Source organism: Phalangium opilio, unplaced genomic scaffold (assembly GCF_054372755.1).
Source record: "Phalangium opilio isolate 3A_F unplaced genomic scaffold, DU_Popi_V2 ptg000390l_1, whole genome shotgun sequence".
Lineage (NCBI taxonomy): Eukaryota > Metazoa > Arthropoda > Arachnida > Opiliones > Phalangiidae > Phalangium > Phalangium opilio.
Window position 1 is genome coordinate 3488411 of NW_028324234.1, and position 15196 is coordinate 3503606.

Genomic DNA, 15196 nt, shown 5'->3' on the forward strand with positions numbered 1-15196 from the left:
TACTCGACGCGCCAAAAATAATTTTCAACTTGTCCAAGGACAGGATCTGTTTTTGCCATAATAAGGTTTCGGAAAACCGATTGAAACCTATTGTGGTAATGTAAAACCACTGACACTGGATCTGAGCTGCATAGTTCCGACGCAGTCCTAGCTCCTGGGTTTGTGAGAAATGATCGTATATGGTCATGAAGTGCAATCCAGTCGTATTCGGCACAACTAAGCGTGACAAACCATGTCGGTGAGCCATAGTGTTGAAGCATAGTTTTAAGTTCACCATGACGTTTATACCAATATTCTTGCGTTCCTCGCATGTTTTGCATAAACGCGGTTAAACTAGCAGCAATGTCATTATCATTGCGCTCCAAACCTTGTACAAGGCTGGATACATTTATTGGGTTTTTTTTTATGTCATTCTCATCGTGTAATTAATGCTGCTGCTTATGGACTTTATTTCACTTTCATAAAAGAGATGAAAAAGGTACTGTTCATTCAAAGAAAAGCGGCGGTCCTTGTTTAACAACCTTGAAGCATTGTAGTCAGATTCTTGTATTAGACCAAAAGGTCTTTCTGAATGCTTTCCAAACTTCCCAGTAGGAAATAAATCAGGGAAACATAAAATGTCCATATTCTTTTCGTAAATGCTCATTGGTTCTCCCTCAACGCGTTTCATTTGAAAGCTATCCAGAATAGCCTTTGGATTTCTGCCATTAACAGGATGTATAGAAAAATGCTGATAAAGCTCATCCTCTTCAGACTTCGTTAGAGATTTAATCATAGCGTCAGGTTGAGGTATAACCGGAAATTGGTTCTCGTCTTTACTAGGACCACAAATATAGTCTACGGAACACTGCTCAATGTCGATGACAGAATATAGTGGATTAAGTTCTTTTAGCTTAAGTAACGCTGTCCGAACATTTCCCAAATTGACGAGGCTTTGCCACACAAGTTTGTTTTTTGTAGGAATACCATTGACTAAAATGTGTAGATCATGATCCGTTGGTAGGTTGTTTGGAATGATGTTAGCGTTGCTTTGCAGTGGCAAAGGGATATAAAGAATTGTTCCTTTAATCGCTTTGGTTAAACCACTATGATTAAATGTTTTTCTTTTTGTGCCTAGTCTAACAATAGTTTGGAATGCTTTTGCTTTTTGAATCAATATTTTTTCAAACAAGTTTAGTTTTTTAATTTCATCTGGGACAGGGTCAACATTAAGACCGTTCAGAAAGCATCGCAATGGAACTTTTGCGTTTAGAAGAGCTTTTTTACAATAATCGCAAATAAAACATTGTGCGAGTTTGATGTTTCTTAAGAGCAAAGCTTCACAGAGTGCTTCAAAAGCCAGATTCCCATGCATATGTTTTTTCGAAATCACGACCGCTAAGAGTGTTAATTTTTTCTTTTGAAATAACCGTTCGCAAGAAGAGCAAGGAGTATTGTGAAAATCATTTATGTCACTGAAACAACTACCCAACTGGCTTTTGTATCGCGAGCGTAAATTTATTTCATCTAATATAGGCCGTTCTAAAACAGAAATATCATGGCTAAGATCCGCATCCTGCGAGCATCCAAACGTCTGGTTTTCAAATAATGTCATATTCGATTTGAGTGTTTCAAAATTGTCGTTTCTCATTGACTGTTGGATAGCGTGGTAGTCATGTGCTAGTTGTCTTAAATTGACAATTTTTGGCAAGTGATTTCTTAGACCACTAAAATGAGGGGAGAGTTCCCTAAAAAGTCGCAATATACTACTACATTTAAAATTGTTAATACATAAAATGGAATGTCCTTGTTTGGAAAGAATGGTTTCATTTGGGCGATAAGGGCAAGAATCAATTTCTCTGAAAAAGTTACTTATGTCATGTTCTTTGCAACCAGCTATTATTTTTAAGCTCTCTTCAAGCCTTTCAATAGTAGTACCGCGAATATTGCAGAGTTCAGTGCACTTCCAATAATATGCAGATTTTTTACTTGTAGCTGTATATGTTTCCCCTACTGTAGCCTTTTCATCGTAAGCAATTTTTACTGAGATATCCCTAGTGTCTAATCCAGAGGGGTTTATTTGACTTCCCTTTTCGAGTACACTTTCTGAGTACACTTTCTGGAGACTGTTCACTTTCGTCAGCCAATTCAACTGGAGTGCCACACTCTTTTTTATTTTCCTCTTCAACGCATTTTTCGCTATCTTCTATGGGCATGCCGGACCGATCTAACAGAAGTACAACGTTACGTATTTGTCCTGTTGAATCGATAATTAAAGGATCATACTGGTTCTCATAGACATGAGACATTGTCTCCAAAAAGAAGGAGCCTTGCGTTGTGGTGTGAATTTGTTCACCTCCAAAGGCCGTACACATATTCATGGTATGAAGTTTCTCCACAGACAACCTTTGAAGTATATTTGAGCACAGATCTATATACACCTTGGCCGATGCGTGAAGTTTTGCGTAGCAGATAGTTTTCAATCTAAACGACCTTGCAGCAAGCAATTCAGCTTCGACCTTCATTTCTAGAAATTTTGGATTCATGCGGGTGGAAGAACGACAATTTTGAGGAATACCAGCAAGCAGCCTGCTGACAAGTTTTTGAAGCTCTGCGTATTTCATATTTTTACTAAGGTCAGTCTTGGGTATAAAGAACGGTTTAGCTTTAAAATGCTGTGGGTCAATAGCCAAATTTTTTCTCTTTTCTTGAAATTTTAAACTGGTCTTTTGATAAAAAATTTTAATTTTTTTGGCAATTTTAAATTTTAGCAGACGAGCTTTTTTTCCCCCGTTGTTTTCTAATACGTATTTTTGGGCGCTCTCATTAAAGTAGGCTTTCTTTTTGATTTGGTATTTTCTTTTGTAAGTGTTAATTTTAAGAGAGTTTGAAAGGCGATATTCGGCATTTCGCCTGTGCTTTTTAGCCATATCGTAGTATACGATAGGCTCTTAGTTTGACCCGAGCCGTAGTAGTAGTAGTAGTAGTAGTAGTAGTACTTGTGGCCGGAGTTTTCGCTTTCGTTATCGTCAGATTTTAGCTTAAAAGGAGCTTTATATTACCACAACCCACCCATTGGGGTAACTGGGCTCGGTTTGAGATTTAATTTTAATTAAAATTTTTTCAGATCGCAGCCGGGAATCGAACCCGGATCACTCACGCAGTAGACAGACTCTCTAACCATTGAGCCATAGAGACTTGATAGACACTCCGAGTTTTTTATTATTTATTTTTATCTCTAAAATGTCGGGGTGATATGGGGTGGGGTACCTCTTAATCTGTGGGGTCGTATACTTTTGAATTTTTATCTGTGGGGTCGGATACTTATGAATTTGTATGTTTGGGGTTTTTATATTTATTTTCTTTTTATTTATGTGCCAATTAAATAGATAACGATTTTCCCCGTTTTCTACCGCGATCCTCATGCGTCCTCATGTGTTTCGTTCTCGTTCGGTAGCTATCGTCATCTATGTTATGTTTGACTGGAACGTTTTGGCGGTTAATTCAAATGTGGGTTTAGATAGAGCTAACATAGTGTTAAATGAGCGTTATGCGTTTGATCATTTTAGCATTGCTAAAGGTAATAATTGCTAAGGGGATAATCACTAAAATGCGTAATCACTATAACTAAACTTTCTCTTTCAAAAGTTTCTGGGCATAAGTCCTTGTTAGAAATTTATAAGATGCGATAAGTGTGCATCGGCATAAGCCTATGTTGTAAACTCATCGAGGGGATTATCACTAAAAACTATCTGGTCTTCGATTCGCCGGAATATTAGAATTACAGCATAAGTAGATTTATACGGTTATAATTTAATCACTGTTTAGAGTAGGGAATCGAGGGGCTATTCACTCTGATTTTATGCACGGTAAATCATTTAAGCATTGAAAAAGATAGCGCTATTCACTCATTAGAGTAAGGTATAGAGGGGTTATCCACTCATTAGGGTAGGGTACAGAGGGGCTATTCACTCGTACGATATGGCTACTATTACGAGCCCTTGGGCCGTCTTGTTTTCTTTGGATTTCATATTGTATTTTTTCTGGCAAATTGCTTTCCGTTCCACGCGTGAAATTTCAAAAGTTTTAAAATCACGCTCTTCTTTTTTTCTTATTCTGTATTTTCTTTGATAAGCTGCTAACGGTTGTAAATTTTTCAAGCGATAATCCTTCCGTTTTTGTTTTTGATTGTTTTTTTCAAGTTCTTCCGTAAACTCGGCATTTCGGCTTTTTTCTCGTTGATGTTCATGTGTTAATTCTTCTTTTTTTCTTTTTCTGTACTTTCTTTGGTAAGCTGCCAACTGTTGTAAATTTTTCAAGCGATAATCCTTCCGTTTTTGTTTTTGATTGTTTTTTTCAAGTTCTTCCGTAAACTCGGCCTTTCGGCTTTTTTCTCGTTGATGTTCATGTGTTAATTCTTCTTTTTTTCTTTTTCTGTACTTTCTTTGGTAAGCTGCTAACGGTTGTAAATTTTTCAAGCGATAATCCTTCCGTTTTTGTTTTTGATTGTTTTTTTCAAGTTCTTCCGTAAACTCGGCATCACGGCTTTTTTCTCGTTGATGTTCATGTGTTAATTCTTCTTTTTTTTCTTTTTCTGTACTTTCTTTGGTAAGCTGCTAACTGTTGTAAATTTTTCGAGCGATAATCCTTCCGTTTTTGTTTTTTCCGTTCAGATTCGTGCGTCAGCTCGTTACAATTTTTGAATTTTTTCACGCGTAAGGCCTTGAGGGTTTCATTTTCCATTTTTTCGAAATGATTTTGAATGTTATTTTTTACATGAACATGTAAATTGTTATCACTTTTCCATAGTAATTTTGAAAATTATTTTTGTCGGATCAATTAAATTTATTATGTTACAACCGCTTCTTTAAGGTGGAAGTGGAAAAATTGACAATGGGTTTAAAATGAGATTTAAGTAAAATTTTGGAACCGCATATTGTGAGTAGATGAAAAATTATTTTTAAAAGTTAAATTTCCCAGCCGCGTTAAAATTAAAATTTTTTAACCGTGTTGGGGAGGGGGGAGAATTGTTACAATCGACTTTAAAATTAAATATAGCAACACCGTTTTGTCGGCATAAGTTGAGAAACGCAAAAAGGTTAAAAAAGATTTATAAAAGTTTAAATGTAGCGTTGAGATGGCTTGACTACTTCTCCCGTCTTTAGTTTTTTCTGCGGAACTTGTTGAGCAAGCTGCACAACGCTTTGGGCTAGAGCAATAGTAATATTGGTATTATATCAGTTTATTTTACAGTTCTACTGCAAACAAACAATTACATGTTTGATTTAAATACCATTTTGCAGGACTCGCTCTTCATTTGTGTTTTCTGTAACTAGGGTATCTGATGTCTTGCCATGTGGGGAAGGTTTGACAGCTTCTACTATTCTTTTTTTATGCGGAACCTGTTGCGAATGTTTGACCTTTTCTCCCAATTTTTGTTTTTATGCCTGAGTTGCTGCGTATGGTGTTCTAAAGATTTTCCTTCTTTATCACAGAGAAGCGCGACGCTTGCTTCCGCTACAAACACGCGAATTTATTTGATTTTAAGTTATAGATTCACGGCAAACACACAATTAAATATTTGATTTAAATACCATTTTGTAGGACTTCCTCTTCATTTATGTTTTCTGTAACTGGAATATCTGTCTCTCCCTGTTTCAGATCGCTATTGGTTTTCTCCCTTATTGACGCGAGATCCTGAACTTTCTCATTTGTTAGATCAACTTGAATAGTTTTACCATCAACTTTCTCATTTGTTAGATCAACTTGAATAGTTTTACCTTTAGAATTTTAAAGATACAATATAGTATATTATGACTTTGAAATGCATAAGAAGAGCTCAATATTACCATCCAAAAGATTTTCAGGAATATCTGCTAAATATTTATCATCGTCAGAGAATAATTCTAACTGATCATTGGAAGCGCAAGCGTGTGACGTTGAGGCATGCGTGTTACTGAGCTGTAAATTTTCTTCAGATGATGCAGAATTATTTTCAATATTTAATCCGCAAGCATTGGTCTCGTATGTAGAAGCTCTAAAAATAACGAGTCTCGTGTGTAGAAGCTCTAAAAATAACGAGTCTCGCGTGTAGAAGCTCTAAAAATAACGAGTCTCGTGTGTAGAAGCTCTAAAAATAACGAGTCTCGTGTGTAGAACGTTTTGATACTCATATTAGCTAGCATGCTTACACCGAGTGACTGGCCCCTCGGAGGACTGGCCACCCCAATCCGACTTATCGAAAATTCCCCACTTTCTCTCCCATTACATTGAGCTCGAAAGGGTATTTTTTTTTAAACTCATATTAGCTAGCATGCTTACACCGAGTGACTGGCCCCTCGGAGGACTGGCCACCCCATCCTAAAGTTTTGATATCCGACTTATCGAAAATTTTCCACTTTCTCTCCCATTACATTGAGCCCGAAAGGGTATTTTTTTTTTTTACTCTTATTGGCTAGCATGGTTACACCGAGTGACTGGCCCCTCGGAGGAGTGGCCACCCCATCCTAACGTTATGATGGTATCCTACTCATGGAAAATTTTCCGCCTTCTCTCCCATTACATAGAGCCCGAAAGGGTAACTTCCCCCTTTTTTTTTTTAGCCCTTTCTATGGGCGTTTAGCACCATGCCTCTCTAAATATCATTTTATAAAATTCTAACCCAAACTGGCCACCAAAGAAAGGTATTTATAGAATTATATGCAAGCCCGTCTTGGGTTGAAGCAAATTAAAATATATAGGTTTTTGCTAATTTTATCTCAAATTTTTGTTGAAGTGCAAAAGAAAAATGTATCAAAAATGATATAAGTGAAACCGACGAGTGGGAAGATTCTCAGTCGATAAGAGACGAATGGGCGATGAGCGAAATAATTGAACAAGAAATTATAGAACAAGAAATTTTTGATCAAAACTTGGACGAAGAATTTGAAAACCTTGAAGAAATGGAAAGAGAAAGAGAAGAAGATGAAGATATTGATCATGCAATGATCTTGTGGGAACATAAACATGGTTTATTGGGGGTTGAAGGCGGGGTCGGGAACGAGGTTATTCACGTGCAAATAAACATGGATGATGACGAGGACAGTTGTGACGAGGGGATTTGTGACATTTAAATTTAAATTTTCTCATAGCCGAAAATAGTATGACGTGCAACACCTCGAATGTAATTAATAATTTTTCGTAAATAAAAATATACTTTTGAAATATTTCTTACCTTTCTCCTTCCAAATTCATGTAGACCTTATCATTCAAATTAAACGCTACAACAGTTCTTCTTATGTCGATATTTTCATCTTTTTGTCGGCTGCTTAAGTTAAGTCAATTTCACAGTTGCACAGAGTCATTGTAATTTTAAACTTTTCCAAGGAAATAATTCATGCAGCATTTTTAGATTTTGATGATAATCAATCATTAATAAACAAGCAGTGACTTGATTATAGGATTTTCATAGGTCTTTGCATAAAATTTGAATTAAACCTTACCATGCCAAGGTATATGACTAACACTATACATAGATAGATTTTAAAATGGTGTTATTATCTATCTCGAAATTTTGTTCCTGTATTCATAATTTTCATCTTCTTCTTGGCTTCACAACAAACAAGATTTTCGTTCCGAAATAACCGTATGTGAATATTTATTAGCAAAATCAGGAATCTTCTATTTCTTTACGACAGACGGCTAAGCAGACTACAAAAGTTTGAAGCGCTTTTTACTCTTTCCCTTTCCAACGACCATATCAAAGGACTAAGATCTAGCGTACCTTGTCCATGAGCAATAGTGTCTGAATATGGTATTTGGCGGTTCGAGGATGTCTCGCGTGTTTTAACGTTATGCCTATGGCGCCTTGTATACTTCCCTCCCGTAGGGAGGTTTCTTATATTACTTCTGGTCGTACTAATACATGGTAATCGAATTCTTTGAACGGACTTCTATAACTCGTGGAGCTAGCGTCCGTGAGTGCGTGATCGAGTGGGCCATGGTCCATCTCACTCAGCCTCCCCCCAACTCCTTCAATCAAAATATCTAGGAAGATCTATTGAAAGAGTTGGTTGTTCTTAGATCATTTCTATTTTTTAACCCAAATTGCAGACCACGCCGTTTAGTTAATTCCACACTGCTGGCGAGCTTATCTTAGTTAGAAAGTTGATCGGTACTAACATAAGTTCATACGATATGTTCCATAAGTTTGTCACTGGTTACTGAGAGCTTGTCATGAAGTGACGTAGGTGTAACGTCACAGATTATCGTAAAGCGACCCCTGGTGAGGCGCTGCCAAAGGCATAGTACAGTATAATAGGAATATGGACTGCAAAGCCTCGTGTATTTAATTCCCGCGTCGTTCTCGAACTACCTCTCAGTATGTCTGAAGCATTACGAAGCATAGGAAGTGTCATACTTATGGAACATATCTTATAAACTTATGGTACTAATGAATAGAGCTTGAAGGTTGCGAATATGAGCTCTGCGAGTCTTAACTTCTGCTCGAATGAAGTAAGCAGTTCCTGTCAATTGATGGTGAAACACATGAACACTTCACTTTTAGAGAGCTGTGATTGGTTAATAATAAAGTATTACTTTTGTTTCAATCTGCAAAGTGCCAAAAGGCTCTCCGCTTCGAGATCCCATCAATATGGTGTAAGCTATTTAAAAATACATCCACTCTGCTTAATTAATGCACAATGTTGATTTACTGATTGTAATATACGCGTAGTGTAAAGATATTTTTTTTTATCAAAAATACACCATATTCATACTAAAAACCATAAGTTAACAAGATGACTCAAGGGCTGGGCCTTAATACTAATTTTGCACGGCTCACGTGCCCCCCCCCATATAGTTGATTACCCTAATTTATTATTAAAGTAAATCGTACAACTTAAAAACATTTCTGAAACACAATCGTGAATCCCCTTAAGTATTATTTTTAATAACGTCACATTTCAAATAAAATTAATGAAACTAAATTGTGCACCCCACTAAATTATAATTTTTAAAAACCAGACGAATCAAATAATGTATCTAAAACAAAATCCTGGATCCACTAAAACAGAAGGCAGTATGAACGCAAACCGTCCCATCTATTTTACCTCAGATTATTCGGAGGTATTTCCTGAATGTTTCACTATGCAGACTGGTCTTATAATTAGTAATAGAATCGATAAATAAACTTGATTTTCCACTTTAATTACCTACCTTTAAGGTCCATATTGATTGAATACGGCTAGTAATATGTGGGTGAATCCTTTCCCCAATAATTATGCCCAAAAGTGAAGGAATAACCAAGTTACTGGTTGTCTGAAATCACAAACATGTTCACCATGGGGGTATAAGTGACACTGTCATGCAATTAGGGGAAAGGTACTCGACCCCAGCAGCGAGGCAATTAGTCCCAACTACTGAAAGACTACGTTTTACGTGACAGATTACAAGAGAGGCCAGGTGATATTTATTGATTTTAAAATACGCACGGTGTAGAGTCGATATAAATTGTATGTTCTGGTGCTATACTTTTAGCATTGGGAAGTTGACGTCTTGACCTTAAGGGTGGTTATTGATGTACAAAGCGTTTGTTTTTACAAATACCAGCATATTCCATAGGATCGATAGGCAAGCTTCTTGATAAAAACCCACACCCTCCCGTAATATCAATGAAGCATATCACCGAAGAGAGTAAGGATGTCCCTATAAAGCAAGTTTTGCCCCCCTTTCTTCCCCCCCTTTAGGGGGTTAATACCTGCTTTATAGGGACATCCCATGCGTTGGGGGAGTGCGTCGCGAGGGGGGTATAACGTCAGGGACATCATACTCGTTGGGGGGAGTGTTTCGCGAGGGGGGATTGATGACGTAACGTGACGGTGTTGGCGGGAAATTTGATTGTTGTCGATTGTTGCGCCCTCAGGTGGTGTATTTTTGATGACGTCACGTATCACGTGACATTGTGGCGGGAAACTTGAATTTTAGTGTCCTTGGTAGTGGATTTTTTATGATGACGTCACGTGGCTAATTTTAGGCTTATGTTATAGTAGATCTTGAAAAAGATAGGCTTATACTAGGTTATTCTATTGCAGATCCTAAAAGATTTGCTTAAACCAGGCTATGCTATGGTAGATATTGAAAAGACGGGCTTATGCTAGTTGTAAAAGAAACATTTAATGAACACAAGAAAATTCCAATGCATTCGCGAATGTACGCGTCGTTATTTAACCAAATATAAAATAAATTATATAATTGTAGCTTTGTTTTTGTCACGAACTAAATTTCAAAAATCTTCGAAGATGCTCGAAGAGGCTATACACGCGGCTATGAATTTTTTAACACGGTCGTAATTCTAAAGGGGCGGTAGGCCCTTATAGATAAGAACCCACACCCTACCCGTAATGTTAAAGAAATAATTCACAGATTTTAGGCTTAGCGTCCCGTAGAAAAAACATGGGATTTTTGGTGGTCCACTCCATCGAATAACTCACAAACTACTGCGAAGTTAAGGTTCGTAACACTTCTGAATTATCAAGCATCTATGAAATGTTGAACTTCTGAAGTTTGATTAAAAATAATTAAGTCCAAGTATTTTATTTTAATAAATTTATAAATCATGGTAAAACCGTTACATATATTACACTGTTTGCATTGCATTTCGTTCAGCCTCCTACGGGTTTGTGGCGCATAGGATAACGCGTCTGCCACTCTGCCTACGGAGTAGAAGATTGCAGGTTCGAGTCCTGGCAAGCTCGGTGTTTACTTTTACAGATTTTTTATACATCGTAAAACAAATAATCCTATAAATACAATGTTTGGATATTTTTTTTTTATTTTGAAGTACGGGCATGTGGCATTATGGATAACGCGTTTGCATTCGAGACAAAAACCGCAAAAAGCTGCAGGTTCGAGTCTTGGAAAGCTCGAGGTCTATTTTTGATGAAGATTCTTAGTATATGGAAGGGAAAATTCTTAAATAACAAACTTTCAATGAAATGTGCGCATGGTTTGGAAATAACTTTTTTTTAAACCTAAACAAAAAGATCAACTAAACTTTACACTGGGTCATTATTTCCATTTTCGACAAACGTCGCTGCTCACTAGTGGCGGATTTTATTGAAACTATTTTTGAGGGTAGATATGCCTAAAAAATGAAGTTACCCAAAGTTATTCGCTTCAAATCATATAAATTTGACAGTTATGTTATTTTGAAATTTATCGTATTTTGTCTAAAATTTGCGGTCTTTTCCCACATTTCTTTTGATATCTTGACCTGTAATAGTTTTAATAATATAAAAATTGGTATCCCTCGTCAAAATGAGGTCCTGAGTCGTAACTTGAAACTTTTTGAAATAATTGATGGTTTATAATAATGTCTTGAAATCGGATAATTTGAATATCTTGCACTTCAAACCAATATCTGCATGTTACTCACCCAACTAATTTTGACCAATTTCCTTTCACTTGGTTTTCAAAGGCACTTTTTATTAATGAATTTGCCACAACGAGCATAAACTCGCACGCTGTCAGCTTGCTAAATGATTCGCGTTCTCTACTACGGTTTAAAAACCCAACAATTAAATTAGAAAACTTAATAATCCTTATTGTTTGTGATTCAGAGTACTTCGTCTGCAGGATTGTGGTATCCTGGAAAAGTTCCGTATGGACACGATTGAGTGGGAAAGGATTAAGGGCATGTTTGACACGGACCATCTCCAGGAAGAGAGTGGCACAAGACCATTGGTCATAGTGGACCTGCAAGGTGCGTTCGTCATCTTGATCATCGGCCACGCTCTGGCTTTACTCGTCTTTCTGACTGAGAGACTCGCTAACCTCTTCGCCAGATGCTTAAAGATGCTTAAATGAACACACCTGAAAACTTATCTCGTTTAACCACGTTGTCAAGGGGCACAGTTATAAAAGTAATTGCTATACATTTCATCAATTTTGCATCTATGCTTAACCTAAATTTTCATAAAGTACTGTAATAATTGTTGTTGATTAGTAATAAATAACAGTAGTCATAGCACCGTATAAAATAACTTTATCATATTTCTGTATTTGTTCTTAGCCAAGCCCAACGGTATCTTCCCATTGCAAAGAATTCCACTAGACCGAATTCCCATTACACTGAATCCCGCCAATGATTTTAAGAATTTTACCCCAACGGCGGGTTTAGTATTTTCAATTCAAACGACGCAATTTGTCAAATTACGGCACCCCAAAAATGCTATGTAGTTTAATTTCTATTAATGCCGATTTTTTAATGAAAGCGTTTTAAATTCATTTTTACTGCCCTTGAAACGCCATTATTTGACGACTATACAACGTACAAGATGATAATAGTTAAAAAAGACCTTGGGAGGTTTTCATTACCGTGTGTTCTAAATATATAATATAATAGTATACAGAGAAAGTGAAATTTGGACTTGAATATTTGGCCATGGGTTAAGGATTAATCAAAATCGCTTTCATCCAATAAAACGATCAGGTGAGGTTTGTTTGGTTTGGTTAGGTGAGGTTACGTTAGTAATATTTTATATATCATTTAAAAATATGTTACGCCTTTTCCAAAATATTGATGCTTATCTCCATTGACTTCTTAAACAATATAATGCCTTTTCCAAAAAATTACTGTTAGGTCAGTTTTGGTTTGGTTAGGAGGACGTCTCTTCCTCATTGGAGCGGTTATACTCTTCAAGTGCAGTAAAACGGCTGGCTTAAAGAATTTTCATGATGAATATAACATAAATAAATAAGTATTAGCAATTGGTTTTATCACGAAGGAATTTACTATAAGAAGACCTAAAAAAGAGTCCGGTGCGCGCGTGATAGTCGACAATCCCCCCTCATGGGTGGGGGGGAGGCTGGAAACCAAGGCGGGACTTATATTTTAATAATATTTTATCTTACTCTATGTTTTCTACCATCTATCTTTTTTACCTTTTCGTTAAGCCTTGGTTTGGATTTTTAACTCACGAAATCACAAGTTTAGTACACTTGATTCGATTAAGAGACAATTATAGAACGAACGATTTTCACGTAGAGACACGCATTCAAAATCCATTACGTTAGGTTCAAAACCTTTAACTAACTTGTTAATGGTAATTAAAAACCATTCGCGTACCGTTTCAGCACCGCTGGCAGCCCCCATTTTCTGTTTACATTGCTCGAGGTTTTTTTTTCTCTATTCGGAATACGTCAATCGCGTCTGTATGACCTATCCCCACGGGATCCAATAGGTAAGCGCAGAGAAATGACAGACATGAAAGGGGTGGGGCTTATTTGTCCACTAACACCGGCGTAAGAGTAGAAGCGTAAAATCTCGCTTCTTAGGCATTCTTATAGTAAATAAATTCTTCGTTTTATTATGTCATATTTTTCTGATTTATTACTATTTTGATCTTACACTTGTAACAAAGAAGCCACCCCTCCAACGTCGTCTGCTTCATCACCTTCTTATTTTTTACACTTTTTCCCACAAGTGGCGCTTAAGGCGCCACTAGCTCTTTTTGCTACAAAAAATATATTTTGGCGGGGATAAAAACCCCCGCCGCCGCTGTAAGAGAGTCAGTCTCAGAAGTCAGTCTCAGCAGAGGGAGTAAAATCTTGTAACGCGACAAGTACAGACGCGCTTTTTGTTATAAATAAATTCAAGTGAAATATTAAGATACCTCTGCGTTATTTCTGCCTACCACCATGGACTATCTGGTAATTACTTAGTCATGATCAATAAGATCTTTAAGCGGGTAACCTGGGAACTTTTTAACTGCTAGTTAATTATTTAATTCTTTGTGGAATCGTGAAGTTAGGCCCTTTTCCTACTTTTAAAACTTTACGGTTACATAAAGTGGCGAGCTTGCCAGAACCCGTTTAGATTACCATTTACCATTTATACTTAACGCGTACTTGTGAACTTTACTTGTGCCATTGCTCGAACTAATTTTCTGTCGCGTCATGAATCCTGCCGATCCGCATGCTTTGATCGCCGCGATTAACGCGCAGTTACCGGGATCCCATACTCCCCCGAGGGGGATCACTCCCCCTCCAAGCCTCGGTACTAGTCCTTCGCAAGGACAAGCGGCTGGAGGACTCCCACCTCCGCCGCTGCAACCGCAAGGTGCAGCGTCAAATATTTGGCTACAAACAATTCAAACCCTAGCCACTACTTTAGCAAATGTAGGCACTAGACCAGCTGCCAAAAGTAGGCCAAAACCGCCCCCTCACTTAATATTTAGTGGTGTCGAAGGTGAAAGCGCGCCGGAATTCCTTCGGACTTTGACGGAATTCGCGGACTATCACAGCATGTCAGGAGATGACATTATCGCGCTTCTACCCCAAATATTGAGGGGTCGTGCACTAATTTGGTTTAGGGACTTGAATAGGCCAAATCAAGCATTAACGTGGCGTACCGTGAAAGGCGCATTTATAGACTATTTCTTTTCGGGTAGAGCGGAGGAATCCCTCCGCCTAGAAATTGCGCAATTTAAACAATCCAACGGTGTGTCTTTTGACGCGTACATCGCGAGTATCACCGCGATGAATCAGAACTTACGCGTTCCGTATACGGACTCTGAACTAGTCGGTATTTGCAAGCGTAATATCCTCCCCGAAATACGCATCCATGTCTTTCACGACAGCATAAGGACAATGCGCAGCTTCATAGAAAAGGGCCGCGTAACAGAAGAAATTTTACGGGCGACCCCTTCTAGCACATTGTATCCTAGAGACAGTGAAAAGTCTACCCCGCGTAAATCCAGTGGGAGAAGAAATTCTCCCACAGCCGCGGTTTTAACAAAACCGCAGGGGGGAGGTGCGACATCAAAGGTTGCGACACCAAACGCAAGAATTTCAAATAGACCTACACCGGCTCAGACGGAGCAAAACGATTTAAGTCAAATCCAATGTTATAAATGCGGACACTTAGGGCATTATGCCACGACTTGTCCGGAAAAACAAGAGGTCGCGCAAAGACAGGCTTCGGAAAACGCGAAAGCGGGAAGGCAAAAAGGGGATCGTCTTCCCGCCGCGCGACGAAAGTAAAGCCCCTTATTGAATGCGGCTCTATGGATGTGCGTCGCTGTGAGGTTGATCCTCCCGTGGCTATAGACGCCGTATATTCGCATGGAACTTTCGCGACCAGGCTAGATTCAGGCGCTGATGCTTGTTTTATCAGCTTATATCAGTGGCGTAATTTAGTCAGAACTTTGAAACCAGACTTAGTACTTCCGGAAGAAGA